Source organism: Lemur catta, chromosome 19, assembly GCF_020740605.2.
Source record: "Lemur catta isolate mLemCat1 chromosome 19, mLemCat1.pri, whole genome shotgun sequence".
Lineage (NCBI taxonomy): Eukaryota > Metazoa > Chordata > Mammalia > Primates > Lemuridae > Lemur > Lemur catta.
Window position 1 is genome coordinate 87,862 of NC_059146.1, and position 13,013 is coordinate 100,874.

The following is a 13,013-nucleotide window of genomic DNA, read 5'->3' on the forward strand; positions in this document are numbered from 1 at the left end:
CCAGTAGCTGGGACTACAGGCATGCGCCACCATGCCCGGCTAATTTTTTTTCTATATATATTTTTTAGTTGTCCATATAATTTGTTTCTATTTTTAGTAGAGACGGGGTCTCGCTCTTGCTGAGGCTGGTCTCGAACTCCTGACCTCGAGCAATCCACCCGCCTCGGCCTCCCAGAGCTAGGATTACAGGCGTGAGCCACCGTGCTGGCCTAGCTGTTTTAGATACTTTTATAGTATGCCCCAAACTTCATTGTATTCACCTCACTTGGATTTGTCTTTCCCTTGTGTTCTTTGTAATGCTCTACTTGGGCTTTTTTTTTTTTTTTATTACCTGTGAGGAATTTAATGTAAACTACAAGTAGGAGCCTGTGACAATCTCAAGCTTTAAAATACAGAATACATGTACAGTGTGACACCAGTAGGTAAACTTAGGGCCCCCATTCGCTGGAGCCAGGCCCACGTGGAAAGTGTGTGGTAGGAGCGAAGAACAGTCTGCTTAGTCTCACCGGATCCTCGCTCATCTTCAGGAAGGAAACTCCGGTGTGGGGAGGCCACATCCCGGGCCAGCCAGTTGAAATCGTCAGCGTCGTTCCAGTTATTTTTGCTCCTGTCTAAACCAGAGCCCTCGGGGTCTCTGTCCACCCCCGGGGAGGTCCAGGTGGAAGGGGCGGCCTGGGTCCCACTGTGGCTCTCCGCGATGGCCCCGCTGACCGCCTGCGGGAAGACGCGGGAGTCTCCTGTGCCGTGATGCGGGGCTGTCGCCGGCCGCGGCCAGCACGCAGTCGCTGCGGTCCTGCAGGGACACGGGGGTGGACCCAGGGCCGCAGAGCAGCTGGCAGCCGCGGGCCTCGGGCGGCCGCAGGGCGCTGGGGTCGCCGCGGGGCTCGACCGCGCGTTACTCAGTTCGGCCAAAAGGGCTCGCGCGGTGCGGCTCGTCGGCCTCCTCCTGCGAGACTCGGGACTCTGGGTGGGAGAAGCCGCAGACCCGGCTGGAGCCAAAGCCTCTCTCCTCCTCCCAGGGCCGCGGAGGGGCCAGGATGCTGCTGGTCGCCGGGGCGCCGGGAGCCGCGTCCACTTGGGTGGCGGAAGCGCCATCCCGACTCCGGTTCTTGGAAGCGAAACGCTTCTTGGGCTGCAGCTCCGGGCGCCGCTCGGCCAGGGCCACCCGCAGCCGCGCCAGCGTCTCCTGTCCCCGCCACGGGCCGCAGACGGCCAGGAACAAAACCGCGGCCTTGAAGTTTCTGCAGCCCCCGGGGCTGAAATGCCGACTCCCCGCCCTGCAGAACCTTCCACGCCACTCGCTCCCGCGAAGGCAGCAGTGAAAAGGTCGCTCTTCTCCGCCACCTCCTGGCCCTGTCGCTTTTGCTTCCCTACTTGGGCTTCTAGACCCTCCCCACAGCGTACCTGTATTGCAAGGTGTGTCTGCTTTCTGTGTGTTGATTCAGGCAGAGCTCACAAATCTTTGATTTTAACATTACATCTCTTTTCCTGAGGTGTGTAGCATTGCATCATTCTTTAATCTCGATTTTAATCATTTCTAGGAATATGTGACATCACTTTTAGAGTTTTTGCCATTGGTTCCCACTGTGTTCTTCTGCTTGTTATATTCTATAAATAGTTGTGTTTCCTATTTTAATATTATTTAGACATGTTAGCTTTGCTGCTTCATATTTGATAGTTCTGAATAAATTATGTATAATTTTATACATGTGTATTTTGAAAAAACTTATGTTTCATTATATATTAGCTATACGTGTTTGTATTATTCCTTAGTGTTCTAGAAATTACAATATGCATGCTTAATGTACCATAGTCTCCCATGAATTAACATAATTCATTTACAATATATAATATATAACATTGTAACATAATACCACTTCACCAAACTGTAAGACATTTGCAATAGTATAATTGTTTATTCCCCCTTTCCCATCTGTTTGCTGTGGTTCTCATGTATTTTACTTCTACATGTATTATAAACCTAATGACACCTACCAATTATTTTTATTTTTGCTTTAAGCAGCCAATTATCTTTTAAAGAAATTAAGAAAGGAAAAGATTGGCTCTTATATTTTTCCATATATTTACCATTTTGCAGAAGATATCTTTCTGCTTAAATTTTACTGAAGCTAGAAGTAATGTCTTGCCATCCGAATTTTCATATTGTGGACAATTTATATGTCATATATCACTGTACAATTCATAGTTCCATGCATATGCCAAATTTTCTCTACTGGTTTTAGGTTATTTTTTGGCAAGCATCAGTATTTTTACTTTTTTTTTTTTTTTTTTGGAGACAGGATTGCACTCACTCGCCTATTCTAAAGTGCAGTGGTGTCATCACAACTCAAAGCAACCTCAAATTTCTGGGCTCAAGTGATCCTCCTGCCTCAGCCTCCTGAGTACCTGGAACTACAAGCATGTGCCACCATGCCTGACTAACTTTTTTTTCCTAATTTTTATAGAGATGAGGTCTTGCTTTTGGTCGGGCTGGTCTTGAACTGCTGGCCTCAAGCAATCTTCCTGCCTCGGCCTCCCAAAGTGTTAGGTTTACAGTCATGAGCCACCATGCCTGGCCATTATTTATACATTTTTCAATACTTCATTATGTTTAGCACAGTGCCTTACACAAAGTGGGCAACTATGTATTTTTTTTTTTAAGTGTGTAGGAATGACTGAAATTTTGTTGTTTTGTCTGAGTCTTTGTATACACAGGGTTAAGTTGTATTATTACAGTTCACCATTAGATGTCACTTTCTAACATATGTTCTTACCACTGAATTCCTACTGTCCAGCTTATCAGATCCTGAAAGTTGGCACTCCTCTGTGAGTGCACTTAAACTGAGAAGTTTCTGTCTTTTTTCATCTTGAAGTTTCTTTCCTCTTAAAGTGATTACTCTGAAACAGAAGAGTTTCTTAATTGTAATTTTTATTATCTTTTAGTTTTACATGTAAGTTTGTACAGAACCAACTGATTTTCCTTAAGTTTTCTTTAAATTTGAATACTGGCATCATTTTTTATTTATTTTCTTGGAGCAAAGTCTGGAACTATTATAATAGTGTGAAGAAGTAAGATATTCAAGAATACCTTTTAAAACATGTTCAAAATATATTCTGTCGGTAGTGTAATTCTGAAAACCATCTCATTCTAGGCGCCTCACTGACCCCAGACTAACTGGAAGTGGATCTTCGCAGAATAAGCTTTGATGGCAACTGTGGGGTTTACTTGGGTTTGTCAAGGAAAGGGAGGACTGAGGGGGCTGTGAAAGGAGGTGTGGAGGTGGAGAAAGAGGAGATTCACAGGGCTCAGTTGCAATCACGGAACACAGTGAAGTGCCGAGAATGAGCTTCCCTCACTCATTCTCTTCCCTTATGGGACAGGAAAGGTCCGGGCAAGGAGATTTTAGGAATCCCAGAAGCTTTAACGTTTACTGTATTTTTAAGGCCTAGATTTTAAACTTAGTACTATAATCTGTAAGATTTAGAGGTATGTTTCAGTTGTTGCCAAATGCTGGGACTCATGATCTAACACAAAGTTCATGGTGAAGGTTTCCTAGGCTCACGCTGTTCCTGACAGACGAGTCCCTCCAAGCTGTCAGGAGAGGCCTCTTCTGTAAAACCCTCAGTCATCAGACACCCGAGTGTAGCCCCAGGGTTTTCCCCAGTCTTGCCAGGCACAGGTGGAAAATCATCTGGAGGTCGGGTGGCTATTTTCTTCTGTTAATCCAGAATACTGAAATTTGAATAAAATAGCAATGTTGTTTCTTAATAATGTAATAAATACCCCTGAAACTAACATCTATTCAAGAATATGATTGTTCCTAATAATTTGTGGCCCTCTGGTATCCTGTTTGCCAGCTTTTCCCATCTTACCCCAGAAGTAACTATTAATACTTTTTGCATTTTCTGTTCATGGTTTTATTTTATTGAAATGCTTTCACTTATCAATATATGCATACAGAATTGGGCTTTCTAAGCCATGATTATAATAAACCAAAGTACAAACAATTAGGGCATTTAAATTCCATTTTATATTGATCAAATTACAAACAATGCATTATTGATAAATGAAATTTTGTCTTGTAATATTTCTGTGCATTAGAATAAAACTTAAATTTATTTAAAAAAGCATGTTGGCATAAGGTAGCCATTTGTCCTCCTGGGGAAAACCTTAACCCTTCGATTTTTAGACTGTCACTTTTTATGAAGTAATGAAGCAAATGGTAACTTGTATGAAGAAGGTGGTGAGGTGGATGGTAGGGAATGAGGCAGAAAGTTGGCAGTGCTACCTGCTACCTTGGTATGATCAGTAGTCAAGAGGCACTGATGATGTTACTTGTGTTGATAATAATTCAATTTGCAATCTTTTTTTCCCTTATGTTTTTATGTATTACTACAGCTAAAGAAGTAAAGAGGTCATGGCACATTTAACAAAAAGATGACAGGCAGATACAAAAGCTATCCAGCATCTTTGGGCAGCCATTGAGATTATACGGAACCAGAAGCAAATTGCCAACACTGACTGTATTACAAAGTAAGTAAATTTAAACAAACAAACAAAAAAATCTCTGTAAAATTTCATGTGAGACCTTGGGGAAAAGTCCAAAAATACTTTATTATGCTAATCAACATATATTACAAAGGACTGAAGTCACTTTTCTTGCAGGAATATATAGTTCTTACAAAAAAAATACAAAAACATACACAAGCAACTTGTGTTTATAAAATAAATATTAGATAAGTAAAATATCAGTATGTACTATTTATAATAGTTTTGCAGTTATCAGAATTTTTAACTCTTATTAAAATGGCTTTTAGTTAATCATTTGCTTTTATGTAGTGAAGCTGTCTAAAAATAGTATACTGTTCATTACTCATTGTAATACAGGACAAGCATGATATGTGCAGTAAGTAAATAACATCTTGGCTGTGTGCTCACACTTGTAATACTAGCATTTTGGGAGGCTGAGGCAGGAGGATATCACCTTAGCCCAGGAGTTGGAGGCTGCAGTGAGCTATGATGATGGCACTGTACTCTAACCGGGGCCACAGAGCCCCTCAAAGACCCTCAAAACAAAACAAAGCAAAACTGTATTCGGTCATAGCCCACTGACAGAATTTTTAACAATTTCACTCTATATTTTAGAAATTATTAAATAAATCACTCAGGTTTTTTTTTGTTGTATTTTTTGTTTGTTTGTTTTTTGAGACAGAGTCTCACTCTGCTGCCCGGGCTAGAGTGAGTGCCGTGGCGTCAGCCTAGCTCACAGCAACCTCAAACTCCTGGGCTTAAGCAATCCTACTGCCTCATCCTCCCGAGTAGCTGGGACTACAGGCATGCGCCACCATGCCCAGCTAATTTTTCTATATATATTTTTAGCTGTCCATATGGTTTCTTTCTATTTTAGTAGAGACGGGTCTCACTCTTGCTCAGGCTGGTCTCGAACTCCTGAGCTCAAACAATCCGTCCACCTCAGCCTCCCAGAGTGCTGGGATTACAGGCATGAGCCACTGCGCCCGGCCAAACCACTCAGTTTTTAAAAAGAAAGTTCCTCCCCACCCCAGTTTCTAATGCTATTTATATTGTAGACAAAGATTCAGGATACAAAAAAAAAAATCAAACTAATTCATGACTCTTCTATTTACTTGTTACATACTAATTATAAGGATGACTTAAAATAAGAACTTGGTTTTATTTTGTTTCTCTGGGTATTTTTAAAGGAATAAAGCCAAATTTATCCTAGCACTTGTGAATTCATCACTTTTACGTAATTTGGATAGGTGTCATTAAAGCTTTGAAATACTCAGTTACTTAACATTTCTATTAAATATTTATAAAATGTTTTTATGCTTCAGATGATGCCCTTGTTTTACAGATTTCCAATCAAGATGTAAAGGGTGAAGAATCAAAGAACAAAGAATCAGTAACAAGTGAAATTTAAGCCTTTCAATCATGCAGATTCCTAATATGATTCATAACTCATTGTCATGTTATTTCTCTAAATGCCATGTATAGTTTAATGTCCAATAAAATCAAGTTACATATATCACTTCCTTTTCTTTAATCCAAATTATGCACATCTAATTTGGGTAATTATAACATGGCATTATAAGTTTATAATTATTTTAAGTAATAGTTATAGTTTAAAGACATGCTTTTGAAACAGAGGGATTTTTTTACTAGTCTCTACTGGCATTATTAGCTAGGCAGTGTGATTGGGGAGGTTAACTTATTTTTTATTGACTACTGGGAAAAAACAATCAAAATAGTCAACCTATATGTTTCCTTTCTGTCTTGAGTAACTTTGACTTTGTGTTTTTAGAGGTGATCACATTGTGACTAGCATGATTAGACTAACAGCGGATTGGTAGACTAGTCCCATTCAAGTTAATGTTTCAGAATAGGGCATCGATTAATTACATGTATTGCTTACTTTAGGGTCAAACCCCAGTTAGAAAAATGTGACCTCTGACCTCTTGTGACATGTTTGGCATTGAAATTTCTGAGTTCTCTTGGATTTCTTCCTGTTGCTACAGATATACATAAGCCCAAACTGTAAGTCCTGTTCGTGTGTAGCTTGACTTTGAAGTTGCAACTAGGTACATATTACTTCTTTTTTTATGTATTATAATTTAACTTGTTGAAGCCCAATTTCCAGGAACTGTTTAAGTTCAAGTTTGCTATGTCTCTCTCTCTTAGAGAGGAGGAGAATGGCCATTCCTAAGTCACTTCTTTGTAAATAAGTTAGTTTGAAAAACTACCTGTTATTATGCTGCTTATGTAATTCCAAGGATTCTTCATGGAATTACTCATTGTATTCTCCTTTCAATCTATATTGATTTATTATTCTTACGTATCTTATTGTGAAAGTGGATTGGCAGGTATACTTTACCACTGTTATCACTACTATTTTATTTTACCTGATAGCCTTACAGAAGAAGTAGCTAATTCTGAATAACCAAAGTCCATGGTGAGTTTTTTCCAGGATGCCAAAATCCTCTGGCATTCATCTTGCCTTGGATTGTTGTCTAGCTGTGTTCACGTGTTTGACATTTCTTTGCAGTTCTATGAAGGAAACGTACAGACAAGGCTCAGCCTGGGTGTGGGCTCTGGTCTGGCCACCGCCGCACCCGGGGCAGAGGATGCGCCCAGGATCGGGCCGGCTCAGCCACAGTGAGGGAGCGGGACCCGCAGCCGCCGCCCCCACGTCCCCGGTGGGCCTGTCGCTCCCTGGCTCAGGCATCCCCCTCAGGCTCCTGCCTTCCCCCACAGCCCCTTGTTACCACCTACTCGGTTTCCAGTTCCCCCTCCCCCGTGCAGCCCATTCACCCGCTGGGGTAAAGCCCTGTAGGTGACACCCCCTTAATCTCCCTTCTTCCCAGTGACAGCCTTTCCGCGTTCTCTTTGCCACCATCTCCGCATCCTTTAACTCTGACCCTTCCTTCTTTTTCTCTTCCATTTTATCTTTTTCTCCTGTGATCCTCACTCCTTTCTCCCTGTTTTTTTGCTCTTCCTTCTCACCCTCCTCACCGGTTTATCTCCGCTCCTGTCTGTCCCCTCGGCCAAATTTCCTCCCCCTTATTGGACGTCCTTCCTCGCCCGCTGGCACACCTGTCCCCATCTCCTTCTCCAGGCTTCAGGGGTCTAAGCAGGAACAATTTGAGGACCGTCTCTTCCCAAGAACTGCAGGGCAGGCAGATGGGGATTTGTAGTTTTCTTCTTCCTTTTGGGTTTGGAGAAGGGAGCTTGGAGGCGTTGAAGAGAGCCTGGAAGCCTTGTTGTTACCTACTGTCATGGCAAAACCTGAGAGATGGTGTGTTACACGTGATAAAGAGAGGGCCACCATGATACTAAGACCTTACGAAATATTTAGCTTTTTGACAAAAGTAGCTAAAAAATACAGCTTCAGAAATTTAAAAATATTTATTTACAGGCTTGACTATTGTAACTTAGAAAAAATGATTTCTTTTTCTTTTTGGAGGCAGAGACCAAGGGCACTTGAGGACTGACAATGACCTTGCTTCGCAAGTCAGATTGTGACAGCCTCTTTAATACCTTCCAAAGGGTTAATTTGTTTTGCCTTCTCTGCTTTAGTTGGGAAAACCTTATATTTGCAAGTTTTCTCCTTCCTGTTTCAAAATACCTTGAGATTTCAGTTGGTTTTTTTCATTGAGTTGTATTACATGTGGTTTGTGGTACATTTATTAAAAACATTGCTCTGGCCGGGCGCAGTGGCTCACACCTGTAATCCTAGCATTCTGGGAGGCCGAGGCGGGTGGATTGCTTCAGGTCAGGAGTTCGAGACCAGCCTCAGCAAGAGCGAGACCCCGTCTCTACTAAAAATACAAAGAAATTATCTGGCCAACTAAAATATATATATAGAAAAAATTAGCCGGGCATGGTGGTGCATGCCTGTAGTCCCAGCTACTCGGGAGGCTGACGCAGGAGGATTGCTTAAGCCCAGGAGTTTGAGGTTGCTGTGAGCTAGACTGATTCCAGGGCACTCTAGCCCGGGCAAGAGTGAGACTGTCTCAGAAAAAAAAAAAAATGGTTGATATACTTAGCTTGAAATCAGGAAGAATGTTTATTTAGGATAACTAAAGAAAAACCAAATTAAAGATGAGAAATAAAAGATAGTAAGCATTTCTCATGAATTATCTCCTATTAATTTTATACTAAAATTTAATGTAAAACATTTGCAAAGCTGATATATGATAAAGTTGCAGAGATTAGCAATCTGGGGACTATTTATACTAAAAAGATTAAAATTAATTCCTATGTTCAAACATAACCTCCAGATGACTCAAAGGCTAGCAATGTGAACGTCAAAATTTAAAACATTTACCAGAATATTTAAGAGAATATCTTTATGGCCTTGTTGTGGGGAAATATGTAGACCAAAAAAAGAGCTGGAACATTTAATCAGAATTTTAGCCATATAATTGAGACAGTCGGGCAAGAGCTATTCCTACAAAAGCACAGACCTAGACAGTGGCAGGATACATACCAAATCTGAACAGTGGTTGTTTTCAAATGATGGGACTATGGATAATTTTTTATAACCTCCTTGTATTTTTGCATTTAATTGTATTTTCTAAATTTCCACACAGTATGTATAATACTTAAGGAAAAAAAACCCCACAGTTTGTTTTAAGCATTCAACAAGATACTGAAAGAATCTTTCACATCAGGTAATACTACTAGAATTATAATACTACTTTACTATAGTGAAATGTATTAATACCACATTAATGAGGAAAATTTAAAAAGCACATACTCTTAGGTGACTCCATTAAATAAAATTAAACACCTATTTTTTAACAAATTTCAACCCCACCTACAAACAGGATTCTCTTAATTGATAAAGATTTTCATATTTGAAATGAACAGCCATCACTTTTTATCAGAAGACAGTAAAGGTATTTCCATCACCACTGTGATTTGAATGATCTGAGAATGTCACAAAATAGAAAGTAGCAACGTATATATTAGAAGAGATTATACATAGATGATGTACCTATCTACCTAAAAAGTATAGAAGTGTCATCTAAAAAGCAATTAAAATTAAAAATAGAATACAATTTTATTCTATTTCTGCACATCTACTATGTGCCAGGCTTTACTCCTAGTGCTTTACATACTTAACTCATAGTTTCACAACAACGCTATGACAGTACTATTAACCTCACTATATAGACAAAGAGGAGGCTGAGGTACAAAAAGGTTAAGTAAATTGCCCAAATTTATTCATGAAGTTGCTGACAGACCTGGGAATTGAGCCAAAGTTATCCATTTCTGGAGCCCATGGCACTCTAATAACAAAGATCTGATTAAGAACAGCACAAACTAATGACTGCAGCTATTTGTCTACGTGTCCCCCTATACTAGCCTGGGACACTCCTGTGGGAATGGCCTTTATCACCACCGTGGCCGATGTCTGGTAAAGAACCTCTAGTGAACAGCAGGCACACAGCAATGCACATTTGACTGAATTTGGGAAACACACCTGTAATTAGTAGAAGAATCATAAATTGAAATTTCAGAAACTTGGTATTTCTGGAAATGAGACCTTCAATCAGCCTAAAAAAAGAGAAATAACTTTGTGAAAAGTAGAAACACAACAAATAATCATAATATGAACAATTAACAAATTTAAAAATGAAGTTCAAAAAAGAAATCTTGGCATACCTCAGATACTGAAGGGCAGAGACCACCAATATGTACCAAATAACCTTTATCTCTTCGTAAGAGTTCAGCATTCATTTCTGCTTGTAGAAAAACACAATATACCACAGAAATGATCATTATTGTATTGAGACGTTTAAAAGGAAATGAAAAATTGCTAAATATTTCATGGTTTCTTTTTACTATCACAAAGCTTATTATAAAGTTATCAGCAAATATCAGCATGACCAGACTAAAGACCAAAAACCTGGAGTACAGTGCTAAGATTTCTGGGCCCTAATCATATCTTAAAAAATAAATGGGTTGGATTAGTTAATATTAAGTCTCTCATAGCTCAAACGAATAAATTACATCTAAAAGGAGTAATCAGTTACAGCTGTCCCTTGGTATCCCTGGGGGACTGGTTCTAGGACTCCTTGCAGATACCAAGATCTGAGGATGCTCAAATCCCTTATATAAAATGGCACAGTATTTGCATATAATCCACACACATCTTCCTGTATACTTTAAATCATCTCTAGATTACTTATAGTACCTAATACAATGTAAATTCTATGTAAATAATTGTTATGCTGCATTGTTTAGCAAATAATGACAAGAAAGTTGGTTGAATCCATGAATACAGAACCCATGGGCTGACTGTACATCACGACTAAAAAAGTCTGTCATTTGTCCTTGGTTCAGAGAAGTGCTATGAGAACACCGGATGTACACAGGATCTTAACTCCTTAGTGTCAGCACTGGCTAGAGCTAGTGTTTCAGAGACCTCTTTACACACATTCCTTTGCTGGGGAAATAGCACACGAAGAAAACGTTTCAATCAGACAAATATCAACAGCAGGTATTATATAGCTTGTGATAATGTTAAGAGCACATACGAAAAAGAGACAAATTACTTGAGTTAAACAGTATGATTTTGGAAACCACAAATACGAGGATTATAGATCATTTTTTTCTTGCTTGACAAAAAAAATGGAAAATTCTTAGACTGCAATCTCATAGTCAATATTGTGAAGGGAACCTGGTCTGAAATCAAAAAAGATTCAGTAAATTCAGATTTGATGGCCGGGCGCGGTGGCTCACGCCTGTAATCCTAGCACTCTGGGAGGCCGAGGAGGGCAGACTGTTTGAGCTCAGGAGTTCGAGAGCAGGCTGAGGAAGAGCAAGACCCCGTCTCTACTAAAAACAGAAAGAAATGACTTGGACAGCTAAAAATCTATATAGAAAAAATTAGCCGGGCATGGTGGTGCATGCCTGTAGTCCCAGCTATTCGGGAGGCTGAGGCAGAAGGATTGCTTGAGCCCAGGAGTTTGAGGTTGCTGTGAGGTAGGCTGACACCACGGCACTCACTCTAGGCCGGGCAACAGAGTGAGACACTGTCTGAAAAAAAAAAAACACATCCACACAAAAAAACCCGTACATGAATTTTCATAGCAGCGCTGTTCATCATAGTTGTTTGGGTTCACTCACTCACTATCTATTCATTAGTGCATACATAAGTCAAATGTTGTATATCCTACAATGGAATAATATTTAGCCATAAAAGAGAATGATGTACTATTGATATACACTGTCCAGATCACACTTGAAACATTATGCAAAATGAAAAAAAGCCAGTTGGCCACACAGCATATAATTCCATTTATATCACATGTCCAAAGAGGCGAATCTAGAAAGATGAAATATGTTAGTGGTTGCCAGGGGCTGAGGAGAGGGAAGAACGGGGAACGACTACTAATTTCTTTTTTTGGGGGGGGGGGGGTGATGAAAACATTGTAAAATTAGATAGTGGCAAGGGCTATATAACTCTGACTTATGTACTTTAAAAAGGTGTTTATGTTATGTGAATAATCTCAATAAGGCTGTTATAGTAAAAAAAATAATTTCTTCCCTCATTCCCGCCAAACAGAAAAATCGGTTACTTAGGACGTACTCTCGAAAGTACTAAGTTCTGCTCTGTGACATTGCCAAAGTGCTTCTGCAACAGGTTCCACAGATCTGTACTCCCTCCAGCACTGCATTTAGCACCTGTGTCACTGTGCGCATGTCTGAATCAGCACCATCTCTTAAATCTGATAAAAAAAATTTTATTATTGGTTAAACACTTTCCCCTCCTATTTTCATCATATATTTCTTTTCAAAGGGTCAGTTCTTAGCCTTTAAAATTTACCATCTTTACGCATACAGCACAAATGCTTCCATTTCTCAGGAAATGTAGAAATAGTTACTTTCTCGCCATTTTGGTCAGAAATAATTAACTTATCCCAATGGGTTCCATTTCAGCTTTTAACAATAAAACCTGCCTTGAAGTCAAATATTTTGAACAGTTATAAGAACCACTCTGCTTCTCAGACAGGGAAATTAGGAGGGTCACTACAATACGAGTCCACCTGGGTTATGTCTATTTCCAGTTTCCTGACTGCAATTCACTTTCAAGTGAAACGTCCAAGTAGCTCCCAAGATATTTTAAAACCATAAGGTGTAGCAGAAAGGAAATGAAACATTTATCAGCATCTTCTACAAGCCAAGTGCTTTATGTGTATTACTTCATTTAATCTTAATAAGCCTATTACCCTCACTTAAATGAAAAGAAAAATAAAAATCACCAAGGGTAAGAACTTTGCCATGCAGCAAATATGTGCCAGAGTTAGGGATCAAACTGAGGTGTGTCTAACTCCAAAGTCCATATTCTTTCTGCCACTGTACAGCGCTTCCCAAGCTTACTGACTCTGAAAAATCAGAAAAGACTTGAAATGTGAGTTCTGCCACTTACTGTGTGACTAGTTTCTAAGCTTCTTTAGAACAGTTTACAAAAACAAAATAAATG

At 39.8% G+C, this 13,013-nt stretch overlaps 3 long non-coding RNA genes across 3 annotated transcripts; 1 reads left to right on the forward strand and 2 right to left on the reverse strand.

Annotated features, from left to right (window-relative positions):
- Positions 1 to 1,240: 1,240 nt before the first annotated feature.
- LOC123624114 lies at positions 1,241 to 6,050 on the forward strand. Its single transcript, XR_006730062.1, has 3 exons — positions 1,241 to 1,326; positions 4,400 to 4,534; positions 5,877 to 6,050. It is a non-coding gene; the product is annotated as an uncharacterized LOC123624114 (long non-coding RNA).
- Positions 2,912 to 7,197, reverse strand: LOC123624116. Its single transcript, XR_006730063.1, has 2 exons — positions 6,922 to 7,197; positions 2,912 to 3,733 (listed from the first exon to the last, which is right to left on the reverse strand). It is a non-coding gene; the product is annotated as an uncharacterized LOC123624116 (long non-coding RNA).
- Positions 7,198 to 9,725: 2,528 nt separating this feature from the next.
- Positions 9,726 to 12,805, reverse strand: LOC123624113. The gene is made up of 4 exons (XR_006730061.1): positions 12,793 to 12,805; positions 12,120 to 12,258; positions 10,190 to 10,266; positions 9,726 to 10,081 (listed from the first exon to the last, which is right to left on the reverse strand). It is a non-coding gene; the product is annotated as an uncharacterized LOC123624113 (long non-coding RNA).
- Positions 12,806 to 13,013: the final 208 nt, after the last annotated feature.